We start from the raw sequence: 13,961 nt of genomic DNA, 5'->3' as shown, positions 1-13,961 counted from the left end.
TTTCCTAAATCTTTTCTTGCAGAGTTGGTTGAACAATCATCTAAGACAAAATACCTTAAATCTTGATTAATATAAGCAATCACCTCTAACTCTATTCTTTCATATCCTCAATTAGTTAATCATCAAAAGTAAGCAGAAGAATTCCTACTCAGAATATATGCTACCACATTCACCTTATCAGGTTAACACTAAATAGTTAAGGCATAATCAAGCTACCTCCTTTCCCTCAAATTCAAGTCTTTATGTATAAATATAAAATTTTGACTCTGGTGATCACTAAAAATCTCACATCTGACTCCGTACAAATAATACCTATAGATCTTTAGAACAAACATTATAGGTAATAAGTTTAAAATTATGTGTTCGATAATTCTTCTTGTGTGGCTTCAACTAATTAAAAGCATATGCTATATCATTTATATGCTCCATCAGAATATATCATAATCCCTTTAGTGAAGCAATAATAAACACCTGAAATTCCTCTATATCTGATGGGATAGTTAGAACTAGAGCAAATGTCAAGCAATCTTTCAACTTTTAGAAGCTCATCTCACAATCAAATGTCAAGATAAAAGCTATTAACTTTTGAGTTAATTTCGTCAAAGTATAAATATATGAGAAAATATATTCACAAACTTCATATAATAATCAATCATATCTAAAAAGTTGTGTACCTCATATACTATAGTAGGCATCGGCCAATCACTAACAACCTGAACTTTTTAGGGGCCTATAGAAATACATGCACTGCTAACCACGTGCCTTAGAAATGAGATTCTCTTCAACCAAAATATATACTTGGAGATTTTACCATGCATCTGTTATTTCCTAAATGTCTCCAAAATAATCTTCAGATTTGTCGCATGAGCCTCTTTATAGGCTAAATAAACTATAACATCATCTATAAATATAATAACAAACAAAACCACATATCTCCTAAATATCATGTTCATCAAATCTATAAAGATTACAGGTGCATTAGTCACCCCCAAAAGGTGTGACTAAAAACTCATAATGTATGTGTCAAATACTAAATTTAGTCTTTTCAACATATTCTTCTCTCACCTTCACTTGATTATACCCATATCTTAGATAATTCTTAGAAAAGATAGAAGCTCCCACAAGTTCATCAAACAAGTTATCGATCCATGGCAAAGGATATTTATTCTTAATTATTACTTTATTCAGTTATTTGTAGTCAATGCACATATGCGTGGTACTATCCTTCTTCATTACAAAAAAATAGGTGATCCCTATGAAGATACAATAGGACAGGAAAATATCTGTCAACCAACTCCTGAAGCTGCACTTTAATTCTTGAACTTCCTTAAGTGTCATTTTATATAGAGCTTTAGATATTAGAGTAGTACCATAAAATATATCAATATAAAACTTGATCTCCCTATCAAGTGACAAACTCACTAACTCCTTAGAAAAAAATATTAGAAAATTCTAGTAGCACTAGAACGCTCTCCAAGGATCCATAATCTCTTTTCTTGTCCCAAATAGATGCTAGAAACATCCTACACTCTTTCCTTCATAGATTGAAAATTATTTTTATTTTATAACTTTGATTATAACTAAATCAACCAATAAGCTACTAATTTTTAAAAAGAGGAACATGGCTTCTTGATAATTTTCACCTGAAAAATCTGTGCAAGAAAAAAATATTGGTGTTTAAATAAAATGATTCATCTAGTGTGAGTCATATATTTCAAATAGTGCCCTCTAGCATAACTAGAGAAGACATTTAGACAAAAAAGACAAGAATTATGAAGTATATCTTTCCTAATGCAAATAGATTTATTGAGAGGCATGAGTTATCATGTGGAGATGGTGACCAATTCTCTCAATAACTCTCTTCATTTGAGGGAAGACATTGTGATTATAAAGCAAGTGTTAGTAGTTAATAGTTGATAAAAAAATAAGTGTCTGTTATACGAAGGCATTGGAAGATTGTCAATTAAAATGTTAGATGTTGGTTAATAGTTGATGGCCTGCTTAGTTGTTCTCATTATATAATGGGAGATTCATGACCATGTTGGCTAATGTTGAACATCCGTGGTGAAAAGATGCCAGACTTCTAAGCCTTGGATAACAATCAATTACAAATATTGGATGATAATCGATTGGAAATGCCAGATGATGATTGGTACTGGTCTACTTTATTATTCTGATCATTATGTGATTATAGATCTATGATCAAGAAAACAAGCATTTGTATTAGGCAATGATGGGCGCTAGCATTGGTCAATGATAAACAATTTTGTTGATCAAAGAAGAGCATTGATAGTGGTTAACAATGTGTGTCAATAATAGTCAAGTGTGGATATTGACCCTTATTGGCTCTAATCTCCCCTAATATGAAACTTATTGTGGGCTCCAAAAATTTGCACCCTGACCTCCCTCTTGCATGAGAGTTTTAATGATGTTTTAGGTCAAATTTTTAGAAGTCAAATTGACTTTGGGATAAAGCACTACCTAGAGATTTCTCCCTCATTTTGTGAGGACTCACTACATGAAAACCTTATTACATTCAGATTTTCCAGCGAAAATACATACGCTGGTAAAAGCGGCAAACCAACCGGCTTATTTTTTTGTCGAACTGTAATGATGGCCTTTCCGATGGAAGAGCCGTTGGTAATTTACGGGAGGATAATCCGCTGGCCTATTCGTCATTATTTATAAGATCAATAGTTTATTCTGGTGTATGTTTATGTTCAATGTTGTTTGGTGATGATTATGATGTTATGTCGTTTATGTATGTTTGAGTATGAATGAATATAGTTTTGGAATGTTTTTATGCATGTTGTGTTGCAGAAATCATTTTTTCTAATATAAAATGCTTTTTTTTTTTTTAATTTTGTTGCAGGTTTCTGATGGATTATGGTTTCCAGCGGATAACCCGTCAGAAACATGAACATGAAGAAATTGTATCGTATTTCCATCAAATATTATCTGCCAATATTTCCAGCAGATAATCTGTCGGATGCTTTCGTTGGTAACTGTCCAGCGAAATGACCAGGTGGATTATCTATCGTGTTTACGGTAGAATTTTTTTTTTCGATAATTCTGACGAATAAAATGTCAGAATTCTTTCCAAGAAAATGACATTTTGGTAACGATTTTTTCGTTGGCATTCTGCCTGTAAGTCTACCAAAAATTCATCAAAAATTCATTAGAATTTTGTCAAAAAATGCATTTTACCAATAGAATTTGATGTTTACTGGCGGATTTTGTTCGCCAGTAACAGCCGGTTTTGCTTTAGCGACTTTATAATATGGTTATATGTTTCCCATAGATGAAGGAAGATATAGTTAATTACCCCTCCCAATAATAAGATAGAACTTTTGATTAAGGTTAATCATAAAATAAGCATGAAGTACCTAGCATATAGTAGTGACATGTGAATTTTTGGAATTATAAAATTTATTATTTTTATACTTAAAGCTGAGAGTGGGGGAATGATGATGAGCCTGATCAAGATCCCATGATCTGTCAATACCAATCCATCATGGTCCTTAGTCTACTTAGTTAGAGGAGGTAGTGGACTTAACTTGTTCCAAGGATTCTTGTCAGCAGTCATGAGTTGCTTTGTCCAAAGGTACCTTATAGACTTGGGGTGGATGCTTATTTAAATAGATCAATTTTAGTAAACCTTAGCTAACAGAAAGCTTTATACCTTATTGAGTGCACCCTATAATTTATTAATTACTCAATGGGTTATTTACCATTGGGGAACATACGAGATTTGATCGTAACCTTGATATAGTGATTCTATTTCGTAACAAAACCATCCGTTCAGAGGGCATGTGCCTCATCCCTGCTGGCGAGAAATCATTTGAGAATGAATCGTATTGATATATTTAATTATACATTTTACTCTGTGTGAGCTGAAGTTATTTTTAAATTTATTATCCTTGACAAATGTTTGCAGATGACGGAAGGATTTTTTACTTTAAGTTTTAAATAATAAATTTCACTTGAATATTTGAATTTTGTAAAATTTGAGTTTTCACATTTTTTTTAGATTTGATTACAAAAATAATTTACTTTTAAAATTTATGGGCATTTTTTTAGAAAAGAAGCTCACAGTGCAGCATTCTTAGAATATATATTCATCTATTTAATATATTAATTTGTTGGAGCACATGCGGGGTTTTATGCAGTCAAATTGGAATTTATTTATTTATTTTTTTATCGTACCCCGCACCTCATTCTCAATAGTGACTCCCATCTCAAGGTGATAGACTCTTCTCAGGATAGTCGCTTGCTTCCCAAGGCTGTTGCATGCATGTTAGAGGTGTCGGCACCCTACTGGATGCTTCATAATTAAATTTATAATTTTTTATTTTAATGCATGAGGGGGCAATATTTTAAAATATTCTTTTGTACAGGTGATTGTCGTTAGAAAATGGCACAATATCTGATTTGACATTCAAGAAATGCCTTTTGTCCGCTTGTATAAATATTGTGGATTCGATGACGTTTGAATTTATCAAACTTAATATGATTGCACACTTATCGATGTGAAGGCGTGCAGCTTGAAGTAATATAGTTATTGAAATCATGACAGACATTTATAAATGATAATACATGTCTCAAGATCAGTATATTCTTTTTTTAGAGCATTGGCGACAATATGCTTCTCCTAAAAAATAATAGTGTGCTTTCAAAATGTTAATAAAATTTTCAAAGTCGAATCATATTTATTGAAATAATTATGCATTTGTCGAATTATTAATTGAGGAAATAGTGTTTTTTACTTTTTTTAGATTCGACTATATATCAAATTATATTCTTTCCTTGTCCTTCTATTGATTTGGAGCTGTTCCATCAACTCTCTCACTCAGGCACAAAGTTATTCCCATAATACTCATACAACCTTTGATCATTTCAAACTCAAAAAAAAAAAAAAATTTGCAAAAATGTTGATTTTTAAGATCTTGTTGCTATATTCAAATTGTTTAGAAAGCCTTCTTCCCTTTTTTTTTTCTTAAGATCAGTTGCAAGAAAATTAGTGATCAACATCTAATTCAAACTTGCAAATCTGTGTAAGAAATCCCAACAAGACTGATTCTTTTACTGCAAGGTGATTCAACTTCAGTTCTAGATCAAATTTGTACTACATAAGATCTGACTTGATATATTTCTCTATGTATTTGCCTGTTAATGTCTAATAATGAATTAATGATACCTTCTATAGAACTCATTTATGCATTTACCTATGGATCTTCCTGATATGCTGAGCTCTTGCATCGATTATTATTAGTGAAGAACACTACAATACTTCTCGATTCTCACCAAAATTATTAGAACTTCAACTTTTTGTGAATTTTCAACAATATACTCAAATAATATATCCTTTATTTTTATTTTCACATATATAATCGTAATGCCTCACCATTTTTTTTTGTTGTACAAATTAATTAATGTATATATATATTTTTAATTTCTTAAAATTTATATTTCACATTTCTCTAGAGTTGCTTTGTTCAAGCATGTTCAGTAAAAAAAAAATGGCAGCATCCTGACGTCTCCATGATTTATGTCGGGTGACACCGCGGCCGTGGTCTTCAATCGTGCCACGTCAAGAAAGACGTGCATGGATCTTTAGGGTACTCACATTCTTGCAAATTAATTTCCCCGCAAGTATGAAAGCACACACAAGTACTTAATTTTACCCCGCCGAGCTAAGAAAAGTACGCGCGCACAAGGCTTATCCGATTTGTTGTACGCGTCGCACAGAGCTCCCTCCCACCACGCTAGGAAAAGAATGCATATGTGATTCATTCTTTGCGCCGCAAACAACGAGATTTTAAAGTTCTAAGTTTAGCGAGCATTATAGCAACGAGGTGATGTGACAAGGAGATCAAAAAGGGTTGAAACACAATTCAAAATCACTTTCATATCACTCATCGCTTTTTTATTGTTTTTTCTGATTTTTTTAAATATATATTTTTTTAAAGCTGTATATAGAGGAAGAAGTGAGAGTTTCTGTAATACGTTTTGAGAGCGATTTGTGAGAGGAAAGTGGAGAGTTGGATTATCTGTTTACAGGAAATGGGAAAGAGGTGTGTAGGGGTTGCCGGCTGCTACAGCCTACATTGTAGGAAAGGGAATGCAAAGGTTGGAGAGTGGAAGTGGAGATCGAACAGGAGCTTCGAGAGATGCAGAAGTTTGGAGCTGGGGCGTGAACGAGAGAGAGAGGGGGCAAATTATTACATCCGGTCATCGGATGCGGAGATAGGTCCGAATATTAATAAAATATTATTTTAAACTAAGTACATCAAAAGAACAGGTAATCAATGCGCATATAAATCTCAGTAAAAGCGCAATCAAAAAGTACAGTCAAAGCGTAAGTGAGGTGACAAGTTTGAATTAGATGTCCGAACTTATTTTTAAGGTCCACCTAATAATTTGCCGAAAGGGAGAGAGAGAGAGAGAGCGAGCGAGAGTAGTATGCCTGTAGCAAGTAGGAGTCAGTTTGGAGGTGGGAAGAGTTATTTCGTACGAAAATAGAAAAGAATTCATTGCGTTCTTCAATATGTGTGAAAGTATGAAGGCTTAGTGGGAGACAAGTGGGCTTTGCCAACGTACAGGTGGAGGATCTTGCCATGCATAAAAGAGGATTTGGATGGATATTATAATCAGATAAATATAATGGATTTTTTTTTTAATAAAATAAAAGCTAATTAGTTAAATATAGTAATTATAATTTATACAATTTATTTAATATATGATTATATATGTTTATAAAATAAGATATAGACTCTTTTAATGCATATTTGTCATTCATCATTTTTTATCATGTGTTCCAATTCACGTGTCGTCATTTAATAACTCATGTCAATTAATTTTACATTTTTGCTCATGCAAATATCTAAACAATTGTACAATCAATTTTGGGTATTTTTATGTTTAGAATGTAATGGAAAAGTCCATTTTGCAAACGGATGATATTTGGGTGGTAACGTCGGCCAACATTCCGTTTATAGTCTGTTGATTTCGATCAGTTTCATTTGATCCAATTACGAGAGGTCTCCCCTTAGATAAATCTGATGCTCTGATCGTACCAGCATAGTCTGTTTGACGATTGAAGGTTGTTTGGATAGTTTTAGTGAAGCATCACGCTTTTCAAAAATCATACTCATCATCATTCTCGATTAAGTTGTGCATCGATTACACTTTCTTGGCAAATTGAGTATCTTGAGCTTATCATTGAGATCAATTTCATGATCGAATAAATGTTTTGAATTGTTTTGATACGAATCGAGTTGTCTTGATACTCGTGATAATTAAGTGACATATCTATTATGTGCCTTCTTTGACGCTCTTGATTGGTCGTGAAATATATACGAAGGTTAACACTTGGCCTCTAATATTTTTTAAGAACACTGAGTTATCTTGTGACCCAACTAGCCTCACATGAAACACGTACTACCTTATATAAAGATAATAATGACCATATTGCCTTCTACCACACGAGCAACATACAAGAGCACTACTCATAGATACAGACGGGCTTCCCCCACTAACTACATAACCCTTTTCTTATAATCACATGCTCCAAACCTGATCTTCTGTCCACTAAAAGTACTTTTAATTTACTCTTCTTCAAATCTCTTCCTATTTGCATCTCACCACTACTGAGTCGATATCAAAATGTTCTCTATTAATATTTCTCTCTCAATGAGCTAAACATAATACATGATAGAAAAAGAAACCAAAGGATGTCTCAAGCTATCCCTCAAACCCCTCAATAAATGATAAAACTTTTCGCATATCTACTAACCAACTGAGAAGCAAACCTAACAAGAGCAATGAACTCTTCCTTATACTGCATCACTATCTTACTCCCTTGCATCAACTACAATAAAGACTCCTGCATCTTCTGTCTAGCAGACGGTAGCATAAACAAATCTTTAAACGTCTTTAAGAACTCCCAAAAAATTTTAGCATTTGTTCTACTTTGTAATGTTTCTCACTAGCTTCCAACTACTAGCATTCTACTTCACCATCAAACAAAAAACACCACCAACGACACCTTATGATTATTCGGACATTGCATGTCACTTCTCTAACCTCATTAAACAATCATCAAATGCTTTAGGATCCACCCCATCCTGAAAATGAGCAGGCTTCAGCCTCAAGAATAACTACTGATGCCTATTTACTTCATCTCCTCTCAACATAGACATCCTACTATGTGCTTCACACCCATCAATTGGGCTACCAACCCAGCAATTTGTATCATTACGTCAGATGTCATAACTCTTATAGTACTTCATACTACTATAGCTCGACTGGAACTCTATCCATCAATTACTTTTTACTCTTTGAGGTACATATATTTTCAACACTTCTACCTATCACAAATATATAGGGTTTGACTTATCACACATAAAATATGGGCATATAAAGAATAACTTTAAACTACTCCAACTTTCCCTCAATTACCTACATATCATTTCCTATGACTCAGGTTATAATTCAATTCTTCCAAACTATTTCTTTGATTCCACCTACTATTTGTTGCAAATCCGGACCCAAGTAGTGTGATTTAGATGATAACAAATATCATTGTTTCTTGACTACTTCTATTCTTGTATATATATTTTATTTATCCAGCTCACTAACCTTTTAGGTCCACAAGTTCACTTGGAATTTCAATCAACTTAAGATCAATTAGACTAGGATTGAGTCAATTTGTACTTCTATTTGAATGCATCTTTTACCTTTTTCTTGAGTCAAATATACTATGATGAATCCTGAAGCTAAGTAACCTTACATAGACACACTTAGGGGGAGAAATTTGGTGAGTTAATTTTTTTTTTGTTTTTGATCATATCATACATGACGATTTCAAATCGTCTTGAACAATCAATTAAAAATAGAAATCCTTATTAGGGCATCTAGGTCATGTAAACCTGATTAAGCAAATCATCCTAGGTGATAATTCCATCAACCTAGATGATATGCTTAAATCACAAAATTAGCCACCAAACTCATTTAGGCAAGATTTTAAAACCCTTAAATTTGCACTAATTGTAGAGGGCAATCTTGATCGTAATGGACAATTTGTACCATTCATACCTAAATTGATCAGGTGATTAGGAGAGTAATTAAGATTAGATTAATCTATCATATCATCCAGGACGATCGAAGAATCATACTAGACAATTTGAAAGAAAAACCTTAGTTTTCTCTTAAATCTCCTAGACATCTTGAACTATCTGTTGGACGATAGAGTCTAAATTTGAACTAATAGTACATGATGATCTCAACATTATCCTGACCAATCCTTTATATTTCTGCATCGTCTTGATTTATCTCCTGGACGTCCCGAACTATCTGTTGGACAATAAAGTCTAATTTTAAACTAATCATATAAGATGATGTTCATATCATCCTGGATGATCATAACAAATTTTATGTTCTATAATCTAGGAAACCTAAATTGTCCTAGCTGGAAGGGCTGATTTAAACTAATCATACATGATGATATTTAATAGAAAGTTGAAAATTATGGCATTTTTTAAGGCCTTCTATTTAAGCTCTCTCAATTGTTAATGATATAATCTTTTGATATTGTCCTAACTTGAGAGAGCTTAAAGAAGGAGAAGAAGAACTTGGGAGAGAGAGAGAATCTTATGAGCAGGAGTTTGTGAGTTGTTCACAAAGGTTACATCAAGCAAGGATTCAAGTCGTCTTCTCCAATCATTGTCCTTGGCTCCTTGGTGGCTCTAGGGAGGTCTTCAATCAGCACTAGATCAAGGTTCTCTACTTATTTCAGGAGGAAGCAAAAGGAGTTGGGGTTCTCTGCCTACTTCGGGAGGAAGCAAAATGAGTCTAGGTTCTCTGCCTCATCGGGATCGATGAAAAAATTTTACAAGGGCTTCTCTACATTGTTGTGGGAGCAAAAGAAGAGATGCTATAGTTTTAGTGCAATACCTGGGGGGAGGCTTTGGGGAGTGGATGTAGGTCAGGTTGAACGAATCACTATAAAAATTTGATGTGTTCTTTCTATTTTTATTTCTGCACTTAATTTTCGCATAATTTACTATTGATTATTTATGTGGTTGCAATATCATAATTCTGTTTCTGTGAAATTGTTCTTCTCCCATCTTACAAAAACTTCAAAAAGATTTTCCTTGTTGTTTAAGTTAATTTTTTTAATTAAAATATTGTTTCACCCCCTCCCTCTTAGTTAGTCTCGTGTTAGTTCATAATTAAGGTCTTAACAACCCTAACGAACTTTTACAGTCATGCTTCAAGATCTAAAGAAAAAATTCTTCTTATTCCTAATTAGATTCATTATAAATAAATAATCCAGTGCCAACTAAACATCCAATTGCAAAATATAAACAATTTATATTTTATCAAAAGTCATACACACCAATCTAGTATGAAATTTTCTTTATATCTCAACTCATATATATAAATCACTAGATTACAAAAGAAAAACACTAAGGGGCGGTTTGGTTGGAAGTAAAATGGGTATAAAGTATTCCAAATTCAGGGGTTTTAAAAATATTAATATTTAGTTTAATGAAAAAGGAAGGCAAAGTAAAGTAAGTGAGAATCATTTTAGTTCATTTTTAAGGTAAATAAAATTCGTCTAGCTTTGAACTAGAATAATTTATACCGCAAGCAATCTCCCTTGACTGCTGCCACTAGTCACCGGCCACCACTGCCAGCCACCCACCCCAGTTGCTGCCATCGGCCACCACTGATTTACTTTACACTAATCCAAACAACTCTAAAGTATTACTTATATATTGTATTCCTTTTACACTATATTCATATTACACTACATTCCCTTTTTAGCCAACCAAACAGCCCTTAAAATAAAAGCATATCTATTGCATGAACCTTGAACCTTATTAACTTTCTCTACTGAGCTAAGGTTTTTCACTTTCTCGTAATAACATAAAACATACATGGGGTGAGCAAACCCCTTGCTCAATAAGCTGTTTATAATCGACTGTAGATTTTAATGTTCATAATTAAAATAAATTGCATAGCAAATGAACATAAAATTTTACAATCTAGTTAATGTAATGTGATAGCTATGCAATGTTCTACTTATAATATGATCTTAATAATACACTTAATTATTTACAGTGGTTGTAAGTCAATAGTAAGCACTCATCAGAAGCAATAACATAATTTGCTCTTGAATTTATACACAATAATAACATGAACTTGTAAATGATAATAGCATGATCAGTCTTTCAACTTGCACATGGAAATAACATAGACTTCATTTAAACTTGAACTTAATTTACGATAAAATACACAATTTGATTGCAATTTAATTAAATCAAATAAAATCTCATAACTTCCACCCAATTTACCCAAATTGAAAACTAAAGTAAGGTAATGAAATTCTGCCTTGAGACGTTGGCCTCGTAGCCTCCAAAGACTTCTTTTTTTATCTCTCTCATTTTCTCCTATTTGGCCCCTCTCCCAATGTTTCTAGCAAAAGAAAAATGGGAATGGTGAATAGACTAATGCTTTTAGATATTTATATAAAATTCTTAAAATTGGCCTAGCATTACGACGATGACCTCCGCAACATCACTGCGCTTCCAAGAGTTTTTTTTTTTTATGGAAAATTCCATATAATCAAAGATCTCAACATCACAATTCTCCCAACATATAGGGAAAGCAACGTCGATCCTTCAGTTCTATAGTGCTTCTAAGAACTTAATATTTGTTCACCAAACAAAGAAAGCTTAGCCTTAAAATATTCCCAAGAAATTTTCATATCATTGTACTCTTGATATCACTATGATTACAATATTGAAACACTCATTTCGACTCTTGATATGCCACCAAAATTTGTCTTGATGGAGCATGAATCTCGTGGCATATTTGAATCTAAATTTTATAAAATTAAATTCATGGCCATTTGAACTTTGATCTCAACAAACTTATAGATGAATTACACATGTTGGCCAGACAAACCTACCCAATGACATAAAAAATAGACCAATTCGATCCTAAATAAAGGGCTTGAAACATAATTGAAAAATTCTAGACATTAATTGGATGATTGATGATCTCTGAATTTGACATACTTATAGTCAAATCAAGCAAATCGATGAGACAAATTCAATGAGCATGTTGGTTTTTATATATTTATGGGCATCATACTCTAAAAAGTTTATAAATAGACCCCCGCTCTTTATAAGGGGAGGAGGAGCAAGGACTTAGAGCATATACTTGGGGCTTTAGATTCAAAGGAGATTTGAGACTTTAAGGAACTCATACCACCACTATCAGAACACTACCCAACAATCTTTCCAGCCTTCATCGCCTATTGACTATGTTCCTCGAACCACTATCGCTCTACCATAATCCTCTGATCATTATTGCTCAACTACGATCCTTTGACTATTATCTTCCCATTAAGGTCCTCTAACCATCTTCTCCTCATTATGGTCTTCCAATCACCTTCGCTTGAGTATAGTTCTTCCAACCTCCATAGCTCATCGATTACAATCCTCTAACCACCATTGCCCAACTACGATCCTCTGACTAGTGCTGCAAAATATAATCCTTGGATAAACATTGGCCTACTACTATCACCCTATTTAGGGCCCTTCAAACCTCTATTGCCTGATGACTACTATCTTCGGACTACCATCGCCAAAATATAGTCCTTTGACCAATACGACTCATTAACTATGGACCTCATATATACCTCCATAGCCCACCAATTTCAATCCTTAGACTACCATCACCCAACTATTATACTTCTAACCCCCATCAGTTGTGGTCCTTAGATCACTAATGCCCGACTATAGTCCTCGAACCATTGTCAGTAGAATACTCCTTTGACCACCACACCCAATTAACTACGATCTTGGACCATTGTTACTCAGTTATAGTCCTTTCGACCCTTGTCGACTAGAATCCTCAAACTATTATGCCTTACTATAGTCCTCGTACGACTCTTTGCCTACCAATTACGATCCTTCTGACCTCCTTCGGCCACCTTTACCTGCTGCCTATGATCCTTCCAACCTCTGTCACATGCCGACCATGATCATTTTGATTATAATCGCTTGACCACATACCTCCAATCTATAATCTTTTTTTATTATGACATGGGTACTCCAATGTTTACTAACTTCATCACCTACCATCGCTAATACTGCCAACACACACTATCACTTACAGCATTGATGCATGTCATGACATCAATTGTGACTCCCATCTTCATTTATGCTAGAATTTGCCAAAGGACTTCCAACTTCAACCACATAATATGTTATTTGCACTATATCAATGTCTCCCCTCAATGAAAGGCATCATTTGTAATTAATGACAAATTATAGAATAAACATTTTAACTAGGCCTGACCTCATATTTTTTCTCTTTCCTAAAATTTTTATGTTAAAAATATGGTGCCTCTTATGATTCTTGTATTCCTTTTTATCTGTGTGTGTTGGATATTCATATAAAGTCAAGACATTAAACTCTTCATCTCTCTATCACAACTACATTTATTTAGCAGAAAATTGAACTATCTCAAACTTAATTATTATAGAAATCATTTTTTGAAATATTTTACTGCTTTAAGATCTAAAAATTTGCAAAGGAATTCATATTTGTTCATATAAATCTTCTAATGATATATCTTTTGTTATTAACTACTAGTCATCAACCATTGAGTAGCCTAAGAGTTTGAATCCAAATGTTTTTATTATACATATTGACAATTGATTGAATGATAATTTGGATATTAACAATTATAGCAACAATTTAGTGGATTTCTTAGAAAGTTTTGAGTTTCTCTACTAATTTTACTAACCCTATCATGAATGAAATCCTTTGAAGTGAGAAACATTACTGTGTGTGTCCCTTAAACAGCCACATAGGCAACTAAATAAGATTGGGGGTTTCTAATCTTCCACGTTGACAGTGATTGAACCCAAAAAAAAAAATTC

This window comes from Dendrobium catenatum, unplaced genomic scaffold (assembly GCF_001605985.2).
Source record: "Dendrobium catenatum unplaced genomic scaffold, ASM160598v2 fragScaff_scaffold_325, whole genome shotgun sequence".
Classification (NCBI taxonomy): domain Eukaryota; kingdom Viridiplantae; phylum Streptophyta; class Magnoliopsida; order Asparagales; family Orchidaceae; genus Dendrobium; species Dendrobium catenatum.
Note: the sequence above shows the minus strand (reverse complement) of the source record.